The sequence below is a fragment of the Dendropsophus ebraccatus genome, chromosome 4 (genome assembly GCF_027789765.1).
Source record: "Dendropsophus ebraccatus isolate aDenEbr1 chromosome 4, aDenEbr1.pat, whole genome shotgun sequence".
In the NCBI taxonomy this organism is placed as follows: domain Eukaryota; kingdom Metazoa; phylum Chordata; class Amphibia; order Anura; family Hylidae; genus Dendropsophus; species Dendropsophus ebraccatus.
Window position 1 is genome coordinate 144,695,551 of NC_091457.1, and position 16,641 is coordinate 144,712,191.

Below are 16,641 nucleotides of genomic sequence, written 5' to 3' on the forward strand. Positions count from 1 at the left end.
TGCTGACCCCCTCTGATCACTAGCACAGCGCACACTCTGTCCCTTCTCCTCTGTTATAAAATACTAATACTAGCAGTCTATGGAATTTTAATAGAAGTCTATGGACCTTCAGGCAGTTCCATAGGCTTCCCTTATAACTTACACCGCTCATATTAGCGCTTTGTAGCAGTGGTGAGGGTCTTACCACCCAGACTCCCACCAATACAAACTTTCTGACATGTCGCTATATATTAAATAATAATTATACTTTAACAGAATAGCCCTTTAATAGCTCAGTGGCCCCTTTTAGGAACTTCCCAAGAGGATGTTTCAGCACTTACGAATCTGTTGCGCATCCCGTATAACACACACCGAATTAAGTGCGACTCTTTGTTATCGAACGGTCCATTTATCAACTTGGTAACAGTCTTCAATTTATCTCCTGCAAAGTAGCTGCAGGATAAAATGCTCTTAGGATTGTGGCAGACAAGCAAGATATTGACCTTGTTCCGCTGTGTTAAATCACTTTTCTGAGTGCCTATCAAGGATATGAAAGTTTATGTCACAGTTGCACCGTGGCACCGTGCCAGGGCTCCAAAACCTATATGAGGCAGGTCATAGTGTCAAAACGAGACCGTAAACTACTGGAATGTGTTAGAAGCGGAAAATATATGGGATATGGTAATTAATCATATACATACATTTACTGTACAAGAATAGCGCCGCCATGTTAAAACCTTGGGGAAAAAAATATTTAATTTTTTTAAGGATTTTTTTTCTGGATATAAAATATCTTGACTTGTCTGACCCGTACAGAAATTCTTTGATTATGTATTTTGCAGCCAGCTACCACTTTGTATTTCTTACATTGGAGTCACAGATTTGATTGCTCTCCTTTGGCTTTTCTGTTTTCCTATTTAGGGAGTGATATTTGTTGAGAACATTTATTTATTTTTTTGTTCTCTCTTCTTTCTCTTTATTTATTTATTGACAGCGAAAAAAAATAAAGAAGTACAAGTTTGCAACTGCTATTGTTACAGCTGCGGCGCCCCGCGGCCGTGCTGTATGCCCTCCCCCCTTACCTTCCACCGTGGCCGTGCAGTCCTCTCTGGCCACGGCGTCCCTGCGCCCTGCGGGCGCTGGCACTGCTGTAATTTAAAGGGACAGTACTTCCCTATTTGGTTTGTTGCACCAATCACCTCCCCTATAAATTACACACCTGTGCTGACCCTCCCTGTTGGATCTTCTGCGCTCTTCCCTTGCGTGTGGCTCCAGCTCCCGTTGTTCCTGGCCGTTGTTCCTGCCCATGTCGCTGCTGTCAGCGGTTCCAGCCGTGAGTCCTGCAGTGTTTCTGCTGTCTGTCTATCTCCAGCTGCACCTCGTCTGCAGCCGTTAGCAAGAATAGCCAGGGGTAGCGACCTGGGGGTCGCCTGCCGTAGCAAGTCCATCCCGCCTTGTAAAGTCCAGTGGCCCTTTACACTCTGCTCCCTGGTGTGGCTACGTCATCTTTGGCGGTGGTACAGCGGATCTACGACTCCAGCCGTTACAGCTATTGTATAGTTCTGCATTGTTGTTCATTGGTTGTGATTGTATTAATTAATTACCTATATGACAATCTTGATTATGCAAATTGGGGTTACGGTAGTCAGGTGCTCAGACAGTGGTAAAACCTACACATATCGTTGAAGTAGTATGATCTGCCGACATCATGTTATAGAGCAAACAGAGCTGGGCAGATTGATGTATAGTGTTGCTGTAACATGTGAAATCTCTGCTCCTTTTGAGGTTTGGAGTCTAGTGGGCGGTCCTAATCAGTGACTGACAGCTATCTCTATGCACGCTCATACATGAAAGTCTGCCAATCAGGCCACCCAATGGACGCCTAAGCCTAGAATGGCCAGAGATTTCGAATAACAAGATAAAAGTTATCCTAAACATTTTCCTGCAAAACTATATGTTAATCTGCTCATCTTCTGCTGTTCTATAATATAATGACATTGGTTTCGAGAGCATTTTAATTGGGACAGGTTCTCTCCTTTAGGGCTCATACACACAAATACAAATATAAAGCCTATGAGGGAACCTGTCATGCTGAGCATACATTCTAATCTTCCATCATCAGTTCATAGAGCAAAAAGAAATGAGCAGACATGGAGCATATAAAGGTTTATACATTCAAGCCTAGGCTAAGGAGTCCAGGGGGAGGGCTAATCAGTTATTGACAGTTATCTTTTTATGCACTTATACAGGAAAGTCTGTAAACCAATAAAGGGGTATTCTTATCTCCACAACTATATCTAAAACAGTAGGTAATTAAAAGTTAAGAAAGTTTGCAATTGGTCCCTATGACCCTAATGACTCACTGCCTGGTCATATCTGGGAGCATGCATCAGTGTGTGTACAGGCTCCTCTGCCGGTCAACTCATCTCTACAGTAATCCATCACACTGACAGCTCCCAGCACCATAGAGCCGTTAGTGTTGGTGTAGTGGAGTCCAGCACAGAACAGCAGAGAACAGACCAGCAGTGCTGTTGCTAACTCTAGTGCTGCTGGTGAAGAGGACCAATCACAGTGAAGGAGCCCGCCCACCAAGCAAACTCGGAAGTAAAGCAATCTTCAAGCAATGTCCAAGGTAAAAAGAGGACGTGGGAATGAGTTGTCCAGGATTAGAAAAGCTCAAGTTGTGTGTGGTATTATAACTCAGCTCCATTCACTTTAATGGAACCATATTTTTCTAATCTTGCACAATCCCTTTAAGTAACTCCTTCCAGTGGACTGCTATAAGTCAGAATTAGCAGGAATTTCAATCACTATGTAACAAATGATACTGTACATCCTCCCAAACTATATATCAATCTGCTCAGTCCCTCCTGCTCCATTATAACATGATGTTAGTAGATTGAAACTGCTTTTTCTTGGTGACAGGTTCCCTTTAATATAAAAACCGTGAACCATATTCCCCAATTAACTACAAAGGGATACAGATGTTTTCTTTATCAGATTCCATATAAAAACCATGCCATGTCCTACCAGATGCCATGATAATAGGCCTTTGTTCTTAGCTGAAAATATCTCCATAATATGAGGCTGTAGGGAGGCATCATACTGTGGCATGCTGAGCGACTACAGATCTACAGTACAGAGTTGCAGAAATATCAGATGCTACAATACTGTACATGTGTATGACTCCTAATAATAATACATATTAATTGCCACCATGTAATGCTACAATACATGGCTGTTTTCCCCTCCTTGTTTAGCCGGTCAAAATGGGGGGCTTCCACCAGCACCCAACATGTGGGACAAACTACTTCTCCAGATGGTAAGGGCACCTCATTTGAATCTTGCTGCTAAAAAAGGGCACCCACTACCATTCCTAGACTCCTCTGGATGTTAAAGGGGTTATGTGAAGTAAGAATTTTTTTACATGTTTGCACCTTTTTAGAAAACATAACAAGCTATACTTACCTCTCTGTGCTCCCCCGGTGTCCTGCTGCAGTGTCTCTGGTGTCCCCTGCTGACTGTAGAGCCTCCACTTTTGTCTCAGAAGTGAAAGCCCACTCAGCAAATCACTGACTGAGACAGGAAAGTACTGCTGCCAATGATTGGCTGAGCGGGCTGTCACTCCTGGGACAAGTTTGGCTCAGAAGTGGAGGCTCTGGAGTCTGCTGGGGACACGGAGACACTGCAGCAAGACACCAGGGCAGCACAGAGAGGTAAGCAGCATGAAAAAAAAATCTCCAACGGCGCGTTCACACTAGGAATCTGCGCAGATAAGCTCCTGTGGATTACGTGCACTCGCGGATTTTGGCTCTTCTGTGAAATAACCTGCAATGTAACAACGTTCCGTAGTAACCCCATAGAGGTTACATTGTGTTCTTGTAATAAATGTTTCACAGCTCATTAGGCCAAGGGGTGATGAGAAGGTTAATCTTAGAGCATGCAGGAACAGAGGAGGAACGTTGTCCAAGCCTGATGGATTCTGTATTACATCTGGGGAGGTACGGTGACCTTTCCCATCAGGCTGAAACAAATTTTCATTCTCTCAGTCAATACCATGATGTTGGCTCTTAAAAAAATTGCCGGCAAACTAAAGCCTGTCCCTTACAGAAGAAGCAAATGTGACTGTAAAATTAAATCGTAATACCTAAATAAGGTCCATGCTAGACCAATATATCTTTTTTTCACTTTAACATTAAGCTAAATAGATCTTGGCAAGAAAAATAGCTTTAGTTTCCACAGAGACTGTTAAGGTAGCTTGGGGCCGGGAAAGGTTGCAGGTGGTGTACAATGCTAGGAAAACTCCAACCATGATGTGGAAAAGAACTAATGTGTATTGTGAGTAGAGTTGATCGAACCTTGAGAAATCCCAGGTAAGGCTTCGTTCACACTGAGCAAAACTAGCGGAATTCCACAGCGGAATTGTCCGCCGCGGAATGCTGTTAGCCTCCCTCTCATAATGGGAGTCTATGGGAGGCGCGCGCTCCTGCTCTGTCCGCGCTGAAGAATGAACATGTTTATTCTTCAGCGCGGACAAAGCAGGAGCGCGCGCCTCCCATAGACTTTCATTATTAGAGGGAGGCTAACGGCATTCCGCGATGGACAATTCCGCCGCGGAATTCCGCTAGTTTTGCTCAGTGGGAACGAAGCCTAATAGGCTGAATCCCGTAATTCCAGGCGGTACCCAGGCAGTCTCCTCCTTTCCCACGGACTGGGAAGGCTTCAGCAATCAAATGCGCCAGGTTCGTGAATGTTTGAGTTCGATCGAACCTAGGATTTCCCGAAGTTCGATCAACTCTAATTGTAAGTGGATCCAACACAACCAGCAAGATACCAAGATGTATTTGTAAAACTGGTTGTACAGGAATCGAATAAGCAGATATCGGAGCCCGACTGATCACAAGACACAGAGACGGGAGAGGACTGTCAGAGTCAGAAATCCCTACCCCTCAACCCTTCTCTTCTGAAGTCTTCACTAATACAGAACTGCCAATATGATACTCGGTTAGAGGATTTCTTCTTCCCAACTGTATTATTTTTCATTGGAAACATAGAACTGCAGTTTCCATAGTTCGGACCTCATATTAAGTAAAGCCAAATCATTTTCCATATAACTGGCACCTCCAGGAATATCAGCCCTATTTCACACTTTTGTGTGATCATTTGCCCTTCCCTTACCAAAAACAAAAAGGGGAACCTAGAAATAACAGGCTGCACCTCAAAAATAACTGCAAAAAAAATCCAATAAATTTTATTAAAGCACAACCAAGAGATACAGACATTTAAAGGGGTTATCCAGTGTGGGGGCACTTTTGGGGGAGGACCGGGGAGGAGGTGGCTGAAATAAAAGACGTCCACTCACCCCTCCAGTGAAGGAGGCGGGATCCGTTTGAAGTCCGCTCGGATCCCGCCTCCTTCACTGAGTGGCTGAGCGGCCCTGAGACGTAGCGGCCCTCGGGCGGCGTCAGACACCAGGAAGGGGCCGGGAACCGGGGACCGGAGCGCCGCGATGAGTGACCCGCCGCTGGAACTGGGGAGGTGAGTGGACGTCTTTTATTTCAGCCACCTCCTCCCCGGTCCCCCCCCAGAAAGTGCCCCCATGCTGGAGCACCCCTTTAAAATCACAAAAAAAACATACATATAAAATGCACAGAGCCAAATAAGGCTCAATGGGGTAACCACCCACCCCACACACAAATATGTATACTGGGAGCTGCCCATAGATATATTGCAGACAAAGGGGGAGATTTATCAAACATGGTGTAAAGTGAAACTGGCTCAGTTGCCCCTAGCAACCAATCAGATTCCACCTTTCATTCCTCACAGACTCTTTGGAAAATGAAAGGTGGAATCTGATTGGTTGCTAGGGGGCCCATTGCTGCCCAAACAGAAATATACTTTTAGTATAACCAGGCGGTATTGGAGGAACTGAGGGAAAAGACCGTAAACAACATGAGAAAATGTTGCTTTACTGAAAGAGTAGTAGATGCTTGGAACAGACTTCCAGCCGATGTGTTTGGTAAATGTACATTAAGGGCCCTATTCCAACGGACGATTATCGTTTGCATAATCGTTAACTATTAACGATCTCAAACGACCGCGATTGCGAAAGACCTGAAAACGTTCACTCATTTCCATGGAACGATAATCGTTACTTATGATCGTAATTGCGATCGTTTCTTCTTCGCTATTTATTCGCTATTGCGTTCGTATCTATTGCGAACGACCGAACGATGTCTTATTCAATGCGAACGATTTGCGAACGAGCAACGATAAAAATAGGTCCAGGTCTTATAAAACGATCAGCGATTTCTCGTTCGGTCGTTAATCGTTAACTGCATTTCAACCGAACGATTATCGTTCAGATTCGAACGATTTAACGATATTCTGAACGATAATCGTTCGGTGGAATAGGGCCCTTACTGGATGTAAACCTGCCTGGGATATGCATATATCTATTCTAAGATAATAAGAAGGGAAATAATATAAGGACGGACTAGATGGACTATATGGACGAGAATACTGTAATAATAAGAATAAACTTTGAGCCTTGCTCCCAATACCAGGATCCAGATACATAATCTATAAATAAATGTACTGTATGGCTGCGTGCACCATATGTTACATGTAATACAGAATTCACGCTGTAGCCATCTATACAAATATGTTCTGTATTCTGCGCTGTCAACTCTACCTCGGGATTCAGTAGTGAGCCAGGATGGACTTTAGGAACAAGAGATTATCCCCACAGTAGTTATCCAACACTGCAGGGCAGGAGCTTACAGCAGCAAAGACACCATTCTCCCTCGAGATCGGAACCATTGAACTCACACGTCTAATGTCTATTGGTGGTTGACTAAGCCAGTCCTGTGCACAGTGCACGACAATGCTCAGATGAAACAACAGAAACAATACATCACATGGCACTTACTCCATCTTCTATGCCGTTCTTGCAGAATCGGGCTATATTACGCTGTCATTAAATACATTACCACAGACAACAAAAATATTACTGGAAAAGAGCAACGGCCTCATTACTGTAAAAGCCCCCATAACAGGGTGACGGCCATATTATCACTTATCGGCACCACTAATCTCTTATTGTCTTCTCACCAGTATCTGAGTGACTCGGAGGCCTGTACTATCTTGCCTTTCCAATCAATTAGCTTAGTGACGTTTAGCCAGATGAGTGATTAATTTTCCCAGAGCTTCACAGGATCCCGTTACTTAGTGCTCACAAGCTGCACATCAAGATTAGGAATTAATTTCTGTTGCATCTTTCTCGATACTTTTTCCTCCCATGAGGTCGGATGCTTGAAGAAAGCTGACAGCACCGCGGGAATGACGCTCACCAGCAGCATCCATACGAGGCAAGAAGCCTACTTTCCAAAATAAAAAAAAATATTTAAAAATGAAATATTTTCCAGTATTTATTGTAATGCCTGTGGTCTGCTCCCACTGATAGCATATCCTGGTGGGCACAGCCTTTTGGTGTGTCTCTTACTCATCCTTGCTCCTACTGGGTCTTCCCATAGGGTGGGCATCCTATAGGGCAGGGATAGGGAACCTTTGGCCCTCCAGCTGCTGAAAAAACTACAATTCCCATCATGTTTGGACAGCCAAAGCTTAGTCTCCCCAGGCATGATGGGAATTGTAGTTTTGCAACAGCTGGTTGCAAAATTTTTGTTTTGCAAAGGCTATAGAGCCAGTGCACACACCTTAATCTTTTCCCAACCAATCCCTGCCAATCATTAAAGACGATGTACCATCAAGTACATCCTATTTAATATGACCCACGGATACAACGGCGCCGTCAAGGGGAAGCCGGTGCCTCGGTCTGTTTTTTGAATGCGGCCTGGTTCCCATGCATGGCTCCATTCTATCCATGGTTACCGGGCTGGGGCTGAAGCACAGGAGTCGGCTGGCCCGCCCAAAGTGGGATTGAATTCCCTCCTCTCTATGATGCGGCTCCTATAGAATCAATGGAGCCACGTCATAGAGGGGTGGGGGTTTCCTCCCACTGGGGGTGGGCCGGCCCACTTCCAGTGCTTCAGCCCGGGCCCGATAACCGTTGATAGAACAGCGCCGTACACGAGATCCGGGCCGCAGTTCAAAAAACGGACCGCGGCAACGGCTTCCCCGTGACGGCGCCGTTCTATCCGTGGGTCGTATAAAAGAGGATGTACCTGATGGTACATCCTCTTTAGGGTATAAACCCACACACCGTATACACAGCGTATTTACTGCTGCGATACGCAGCGAATACGCAGCAAAAACGCAACAAATACGCAACAAAAATGCAGCAGATTAGATCTAAATAACTGAACTCAGCATTAAATCTTCACCATCAAACTGCTGCGTATTTGTTGCGTATTTGCTGCGTATACGGTGTGTGGGTTTGTACCCTAAAAGTGAATGTAACATCAGGCACATCACTGTGGGTTTACATGAATGGATCGGCGCTGGCACGAAGATGCCGGTGGCACAGTCCTTTTTTTGAACTGCCGTCCACTTAATGCGCATGGCAACAATATATTCCCGAGCATCGGCCCGGCATGAAGTAATGGGGGCCTGCCCCTAGTATGACACAATCTCCCCTGCCCTCTGTTACACAGATCCGTTAGAACCAATGGAGCCACGTCACATCCAACTTCTCCAGCCACCGGTATTCAAATGCTGAAAGAACTGATTTGAAGATTGCGCTCATCTCTAGTTTTTATACTTATAAGCAAAAATAAAAACAGCTTTGACCTGTACAGAAAAGGGTCCCAGACTACACGCCCGCCTAGGACATCACTCAATCTTCTGTAGCTGTTGGCTGAAGCTTTACCTGGGTGCTCACTGCTCCATTTTATCTGCTTCCTCATGCAACTGGGCCTAAAAGCAGAATGAAACATTTACAATAAAGCATGAGCAGTGTGAATGCAGGGGGTGAGCAGAGCGTGAACCTCTGCCAATAGTGAGGAGAAGGCACGTTGTTCTGGCAGTGTGCTCAGTACAGCTCAGTAATATGCAGCCGTATTGTTAATTCATGAGTTATATGTAAGAAGCTCAGGATCACTCATGCACAGTTTTTGGTGCAGTTTTTTTAAAACAAGGTTAGACATGGATCAGAAAAGAAAATTATAAAGGATAAAAGGATGTTTTTCATCCCGTTGGATCTATTCTTGGTTTTGATTTAAAAAAAAAAACTGCACCAAAAACTACAAGTGTGAATCCGTCCTAATACACAGAACACATGTGGCAAACTCAAAAAAGTTGCTTCCCAGATCATTGTTCCTCTATATCCCCCTCTCACCAAGACATAGCCATTTTATCTTTTGGCTCCAAATTAGCCCTAAATGTTAACTATAATGGGCTAACAATGTCTCAATGTCCAATGAGCAGAGATAGTGTCAGCATGGCTCTTTTAGAGTGATCTCATGAGACCACATTGTGAGGATATCGGCAGAGGACATCTTGGCAGAGGGTCTAGGAAGCCATATACATGCACAGACTGGATCCCAGGAGCAGACAAAGCCATTGACAGATGAGCAGAGAAAGAGAAGCTCTAAAAGTTTTCATACTTGGACAGTGCCATAGAGCCTTGGATTCATGCCCCCTTGTAAATTTAAAAAAGTTACCACCTAACTGTCTATTTGTGGCTAATTTACATATCTGGAGCCAAAACGGCAGCTATTAGTGTTGAATAAGCATGCTTTATCAAGCATAGTGCTTGATCTGGCATTGGGGTGCTCGGCACTGCTCAAAGCTCGATCGAGGACCTCATAGTGCTTGGGTGCTCAGTTGAAAAAAAAACTTGTTAAAAGGTTGCTCAACTAGCCCTAAGGTTGCCGAAATGCGAAATGATTTTCACAGCTTCAGCCTCAGATTGACTGATTGCTGATAAAGGAACTGAAGATAGAAAATGTTAATGGGAGCCCAGGATGGTAAGTAGAACCCTCCCAGTCCCCAACAGATCACAGTCTTTCCCCCAGGGAGTTAGGAGGGAATGTAGTTGACTGTGACTTTCTGAGATTTTTAGGTTAAATGCTCTATTCTCCCACTGACTTTAATGGGGTTTGTTACTCGAGTCGTGCACTCGAGCATTGAAAAAACGACTAGAATAACGAGCACTCAAGCTTTTTAGTGCTCGCTCAACACTAGTAGCTATATCTTGGAAGCAGGAGGATATAAAGAAAAAAAGACAAACATAGTTTAAGTCAAGAACTTCAAGAGCTTGAATTCTTTCATCATCACTTTTATTCTTCCTGAGTCATTGGAGTCATTGGAGTGCTCCTGATGGTTTCTCCACACCACCACCGCCTTGATTGATTAATCTCCTCTTAAGGTGAAGGGAGAGATTGGTCAATCAACGCCCACGAAGGGCAAAGCCACCATGGACCAGGAGGAAGCCACCAAGGACCCCTTTGGTTCAGGCAGCATGAAATTCATGATAAGTTTAACTCTGAGCAACTGAAATGGACATACTGTACTTCTCACCATTTACCGCTCTGATGCATGTAAAATGCAAAAAAAAATTGCATATATCATTTATTAATAATCAAATTCTACTGTTTAGTTGGATTGTATAAACAGCGCTGATGTCTTCATGGTAACAGACTACAAACAAACCCTGCATGTAGTCAGATGGACTCCTTTTTTTTTTAAACTCAAGATTTGCCATGTTTCTTCTTTTCTTTTTCAATGCACCAAAGCAATAAAAGGAAGATGTATATATATATATATATATATATATATATATATATATATATAATATGCTTCAAGCTCCCCATAAATTCTTCTTCGCTATTCCCATTGGGTGAGCAGAGGTCGGCAGCGATTTGACCCTATTACTCCCCTTTCCTTTTCTATGCAAGCGAGTGTAAAGCTAATTAATTAGAGTAGCTACTATTAAAAAATATGACAGCCCCATAAAGAAAAGCAATGACCATTAAAAGACAATGAATACAAAGATAAGTAGTATAAACGCCCTAAATTACAAGGGACATCACACATGCCCCATTAGTCACACCGCTGCCTGTTGTTTCCCATGGAGCGACACCAGTGCAGTCAAAGATAATGAACTGATGTTACAATGTGAACAGGCAATTTGACATGAGCAGTGATCTCACAGCAAAGCCAAAAATAGAAAGATGCCGGAGCTTAGACTAAGAGCCTAATGCTGTGTCCTGTTGCTGGGATTCCCTCCTACGTCAGAGGACGCTTAACGCATGGTCTTACATTTCCTCCCCCTCACAAACACATACACACACATTCATCTGCCCTCCTGCATCACAATATCTTTGGTGTCACAAATTCCCACCTGTTTCTTTTTTTCTTTTTTTTCTTGTTTTATGTTTCTCAAGGTCGCCCACTCCATTCCCACCCCCAGCCTGTCTTCCTAAGGAACGTGGGGTTTCCATGGCAACACAATCAGTGTTTCCTGCTGGAACGATAACAATCTATTCAATTAGCAGATAGTGGATGCTCATGTTGAAATAGAAGGGAAATCATGTCTTACAGGGGAAAAAGTGAAAAGAAAAACTCCATGGTATTAGTTTCTCCCTGACATGTCTCTTCTGCGCTCTTCGAGATCCGTCCTTTATTCTACAATCCCGTAGATCCACGCGTCTCTGGTCTTTATACGTTGGAAGGAAGAGCAGAGAGCGAGGCGTAGGATGTAACCCTGGGCGCCACGGACTGGGGGACCTGGATGTAAGTACATGTCAACACATCAACAAGTGGCACCGCGGGTCAACGTTGGGTTCACACATTAGTTTTCTTCTATTTCTTGTATCCAAGTCATGACGGTTTGCCTCCATTTTTAATTATGCTTTTGTCACCTTTTATATTTCCGGAGCCAAAGGCATGGAGCATCCTTCTACGGAGGATAAAAGGATTCCGTGTGTGCAATAGTCCGATGTTCAAAAATTAAGGAAATGCTGATTTTCAAAATTTATTTTGCAGGTGTGAGGTGACTGAACCGTGAGAGATGAGCGAACCTGACGCCTGTAAAACATGGACACAGCCATAGGCCATGTTCACACGGTGTAAAACACCGGCCGCTCTGCGACCTGGCCCAGTCACAGAATGGCAGGTGTTTGTGAACATCATCCCAGCCGGTACTGCAGTATTGCAGGATGGTATTCCTTTGTGCTGAATTGGGATGCGGGCGCATCCATGTGCGCTCACATCCTGGTTCACCATAGCCGACAATAGAGAGTGCGGCCGGAGCGCCACTCTCCATGGTGTGACCTGTCAGGCTGGTGTGGCAGCTATTTAATGAATAGCGGCCGCACAAAACTGACATGTCAGTTTTTCATGCGGCTGCTAGGCATCCCGGCCGGAGTGCATACTATGAAGGGATTTATGAAGACTGGCATACAAGTACGCCGGTCTTATATTAGGCCCCACCCCCTTTTCTCCAGCAGGATTCACTAAGAGGCGCACACCTCTTAGTGAATCCGGCCGGCCGGTCGCCCGAACCTGCTTCCAGCAGGTGTAGATTTGGATCATGATAAATCAGGCGCGGGAGGGGGCCACACCTCCTCCCCGCCTTGTCATGCCCCCCAAGCTCCCCCAGCCCCCGCATACGGCAGGTGTACGCCAGGGAGAAGGGGCGAATCTGCACCTTCTCCCTGCGGGTGAACTGTTCATAAATGTCCCCCTATGTGTATACTCTCCGGACGGAATTCTCTCAGCCTGCAGTGCACATAGCTTGCGAATCGGCAACAACAACCATGATTAGTCCAAAACTTAAGTTGTGTGAACATGGCCTTAGGCTGTATCCATGTTTTCCAGGCAGTCCTTGGGCTGCATCCACCTTCTCCAGATAAACAGATTCAAAGGCCTCTTGTTCGGGTTTATGTGAACTCAAACGTTCAGCAGGTTTGCTCATCTCTATGGACCGCCATTTTGTCTAACTTCAGGCAATAAGGATTCAGGCAACAGAGAAAGAGCCATTGCTTTGAATATTGAGTGCAGTCTAAAGGTGCCCACACACATGCTACATTAAATTTGCCGAAACAGGCCGCCATTTTTGGCCAATAGCTGGATGAAATTTTCAGCCATTAGTTGGAGAAAAGATTGCTTGTTTGGGAAAGATCTTTTGTTTTTAAATGATCTTTTGGCAGACGATGTTCTCAGATTGTTCAGACTCACCACAGAGCAGGACAGCCCAGCCTGGAGGAGGGGAGTCTGACATTAGCTCTATGAGGTATACAGGGAGCTGCTGTCAGTATATACAGGGAGTACACTTACTAATACTATACACTGAACTATTTTACTATAAAGTGGCTAAGGGATGGAAATACTGCACCGTAGGCCAATACCAGGGTCTACAGTGAACACTGTGGGGGAGATTTATCAAACTGGTGTAAAGTAGAATTGGCTCAGTTGCCCCTAGCAACCAATCAGATTCCACCTTTCATTTTCCATAGAATCTGTAAGGAAAGAAAAGTGGAATCTGATTGGTTGCTAGGGGCAACAGAGCCAGTCCTATTTACACCAGTTTGATAAATCTCCCCCTGTATATGTTGAAGACTGGATGGTCAAGGGTTTGTGTTGTGTTGTGATGTCCATTATTTTCATGGGAAATACAATGTTCTAAGCTGTGCTATTTTTACTGTATATGCAGATGTGAACAGGGCCCAATAGTTATCCAATTTTTTTTTTATTGCTGACTACTTGACTCCTCATTACCTCCATAACATTGATGTACAGCTATAACCAATGATATCCTGGAATACGCTCTATCAGCCATTCAGGTTGCTGTTTTGCCCCTCTTCCATGCTTTACACTGCGGCATTGCATGTACAGATTAGATGATTTATATAAGAATAGTCTTATCAGTACAAAATACATGCTCAACGTAAAAAAGCAGTATAGTTACACATGTACTAAAGCTAGAGAAGAGATCGGCACTAATTAGACATGGTAAGTCTATAAATATCCGCAACCTGTACAGTCGCGGCTCTCACATGATCATACACTTACTCAGCCTCTAAATCTCCGCTGTGACCATGCTTCTGTCTTTATTTACTGCCGTGTGATTACTGCTTTTTACTGACCTTGACTTTTTGTTACTAACTCGTAAAAACGTTCTTTGTTCTTTTAATGATTCTAATTAAAATGACTAATGGTTGCTACTTTTTATCTACGTGGCAGACACCAAAGACCCGCACTGCCCATTCAAACTAATATGGTGGATGAGTCCTTCTGCGGTGTGCAAGAGTTAGGGGCCATTCAGCCCGATTCGGCCGATTATTGCTCGGTGGAATGGAGAAAACGATCAGCCGATGATCGTGTCATCGGCTGAACGTTTATTTAGGGCCAAACTTAAAATCATCGGTCCCCCATCGCGCATCTCAGTGTGGAATAGCGGTGTGCGGCGGGCGTCCGACGATTTGAGAAGCAGCATACATTACCTAGCAGGGCTTCTCCTCCGCTCCGTCTTCCTCCCCAGGACCCGCGGCACAGCATCAGCAGCTCCGAAGCGGCCTGACTGAGCTGTCAGACCGCTGAGCTAATCACTGGCCGGGACCGGGAAACTGCTGCTGCGCCGCGGGACCCGGGGAGGAAGACTGAGCGGAGGAGCAGTCCTGCCAGGTAATGTATGGTGCAAGGGCTGCAAGGACATCGGTAACTGCAGCCCTCGCTTAACAATCATCAGGACTGTGGAATAGGCCCGGTAAACGAGCACCGATCTAGCAGATCGGCGCTCGTTTACATTGTTAATCAGCCCTGCTTGGCCTGTGGAATAGGGCCCTTACTCTTCCAGTGTGCTGGAACTTTGGCTCAGTTTTCGCTTTAAAAATAAAAATGGTGCCCATGCCTTTCATCACATTTAGGCGTTTTGATGTGGTTAAGGGGCAAAGGGGTTGGTTTAGCGGAAGGAGGCACTGCCTAAAATTCCATAAATCAGGCCAAAATTGTGCCAAAATTTTAGTATAACATTGGGTCGATATTAGCCAATAAGCCAGTATAAAATTAGACAACAACTAGTTTACGAAGGTGGAGTGGGGCACCACTGTATCCAAGGTATAGGCCTCCATTTTTTGGAGGCTGATATGTAAGGATTAGAGATGAGCGCCACTCCAGCATGCTCGAGTCCCTTCAAAGTGAATACCTGCTGGCACAAAGAATAAGGTCTGAAAATATTCATTGGGGGAGAATTATCAAACATGGTGTAAAGTGAAACCTACTCAGTTGCCCCTAGCAACCAATCAGATTCCACCTTTCATTCCTCACAGACTCTTTGAAAAATTAAAGGTGTTATCTCATTGGTTGCTAGGGGCAACTAAGCCAGGTTCACATTATACCATGTTTGATAAATCTCCCCCATTGTGTCTATGTCCATGTGGCTTGCTGTAAAGCATATCACTAAACGCTGTAAAAGACAGCTCAGGCACCTATAAGACGTGTATTTTTCTATTGTACAATGTTACAAGTGCGACACATGACTAAATCTGGCTATACATGTTAATGTTGGCCAAATCAGCCAGTTTGGGACGGAATGGCTGACCATTACAGTTAAGTGAACTTCCAGCACGCTCAGGGTTTGTCTGAACCTGAGCGTGCAGCATTTGATTAGCAATGGCTGCTAAAGTTGGGTGCACCCTAGGGTGTCCCGGAAAGCATGGATACAGTTATGGGCCATAACCTTTATCCATGTTCTCCAGGAATCCCTAGGGTTGCATCCAACTTCAGCAGCACCACCACCAATTGGATACTGATGGCCTATGCTAAGGATAGGCCAGGAGTCGCAGAAAAAAACATTTAAAGGGGGTATATGAAATTGGAAATAGAGGTTTGTTTCTTTTTTCAGACACAGCTCCCCCCTTGTCTGTGTATGGTACTGCATGTAAGGTGCTGGGTGGCAATACCATACATAGTTTAGCCCATCGACCTGAATGGAGTTATTTTCCTAATGTTTTCAATCTGTTACAGCTTCTTTAATGGGTTCTTATGGGATGTCAGTGGGCACTGTGCCATCCGAATCAATGCCATTTTGTGATTGGAGATCTTCAACAATGACATCTACTGATCAATATACTTCACCATATGCTTCTGTTGAAAAGAAGACATCCACTTTTATTAAAGATAGCAGCTATCGATTGAACGTGTACCGTAGCCATGCATCTGCCCCGACGCCGTCCTCATTATGCTCTTATTTGGCTAGGCGTGTAACGCGCCGCATATGAGCAAAATAATCCCGGGGACGATAAGAGAATAAACAATTAGCGTAAAGTCCCATAATTAAAAGATAAACGTGGCATTGTTCATCGGAGATAAGGAAACTTCACTGACATCAAAGCTCCGCCAGTGTTAAAAGTTGATGCTACTGAAACTCAATTAATAGCTCCATCCCTGCAATGCTAATGAGGAGAGATAAAAGGTCAACCTGGGATCTGGGATCTGATGGAGATTTCTAGTAACTGCTGGATGTGATGATCTCCAGAATTATACCATTACCGAAGAAGATCACAGGGAAATCTGACACCTTTCTGTTATAGTGTAATTCTGTGATCTCTGAATGAGTGTTTGCTTTAAAGGGGTACTCCGAAGAAAGAAGCATTGTTCTTGAATTTAGAGAGATCTGTAAATTATTTCTATGTAATAAAAACTTCCCTTCCAGTACTTATCAGCTGCTGTATGTCCTGCAGGAAGCGGTGTATTGTT

At 44.5% G+C, this 16,641-nt stretch overlaps 1 protein-coding gene across 1 annotated transcript in view; it reads right to left on the bottom strand.

The window, feature by feature from the left end:
* GRIN2B (glutamate ionotropic receptor NMDA type subunit 2B) overlaps positions 1-16,641 on the bottom strand; it is a 244,874-nt gene that overhangs the window by 204,497 nt on the left and 23,736 nt on the right. The window lies entirely within an intron of this gene.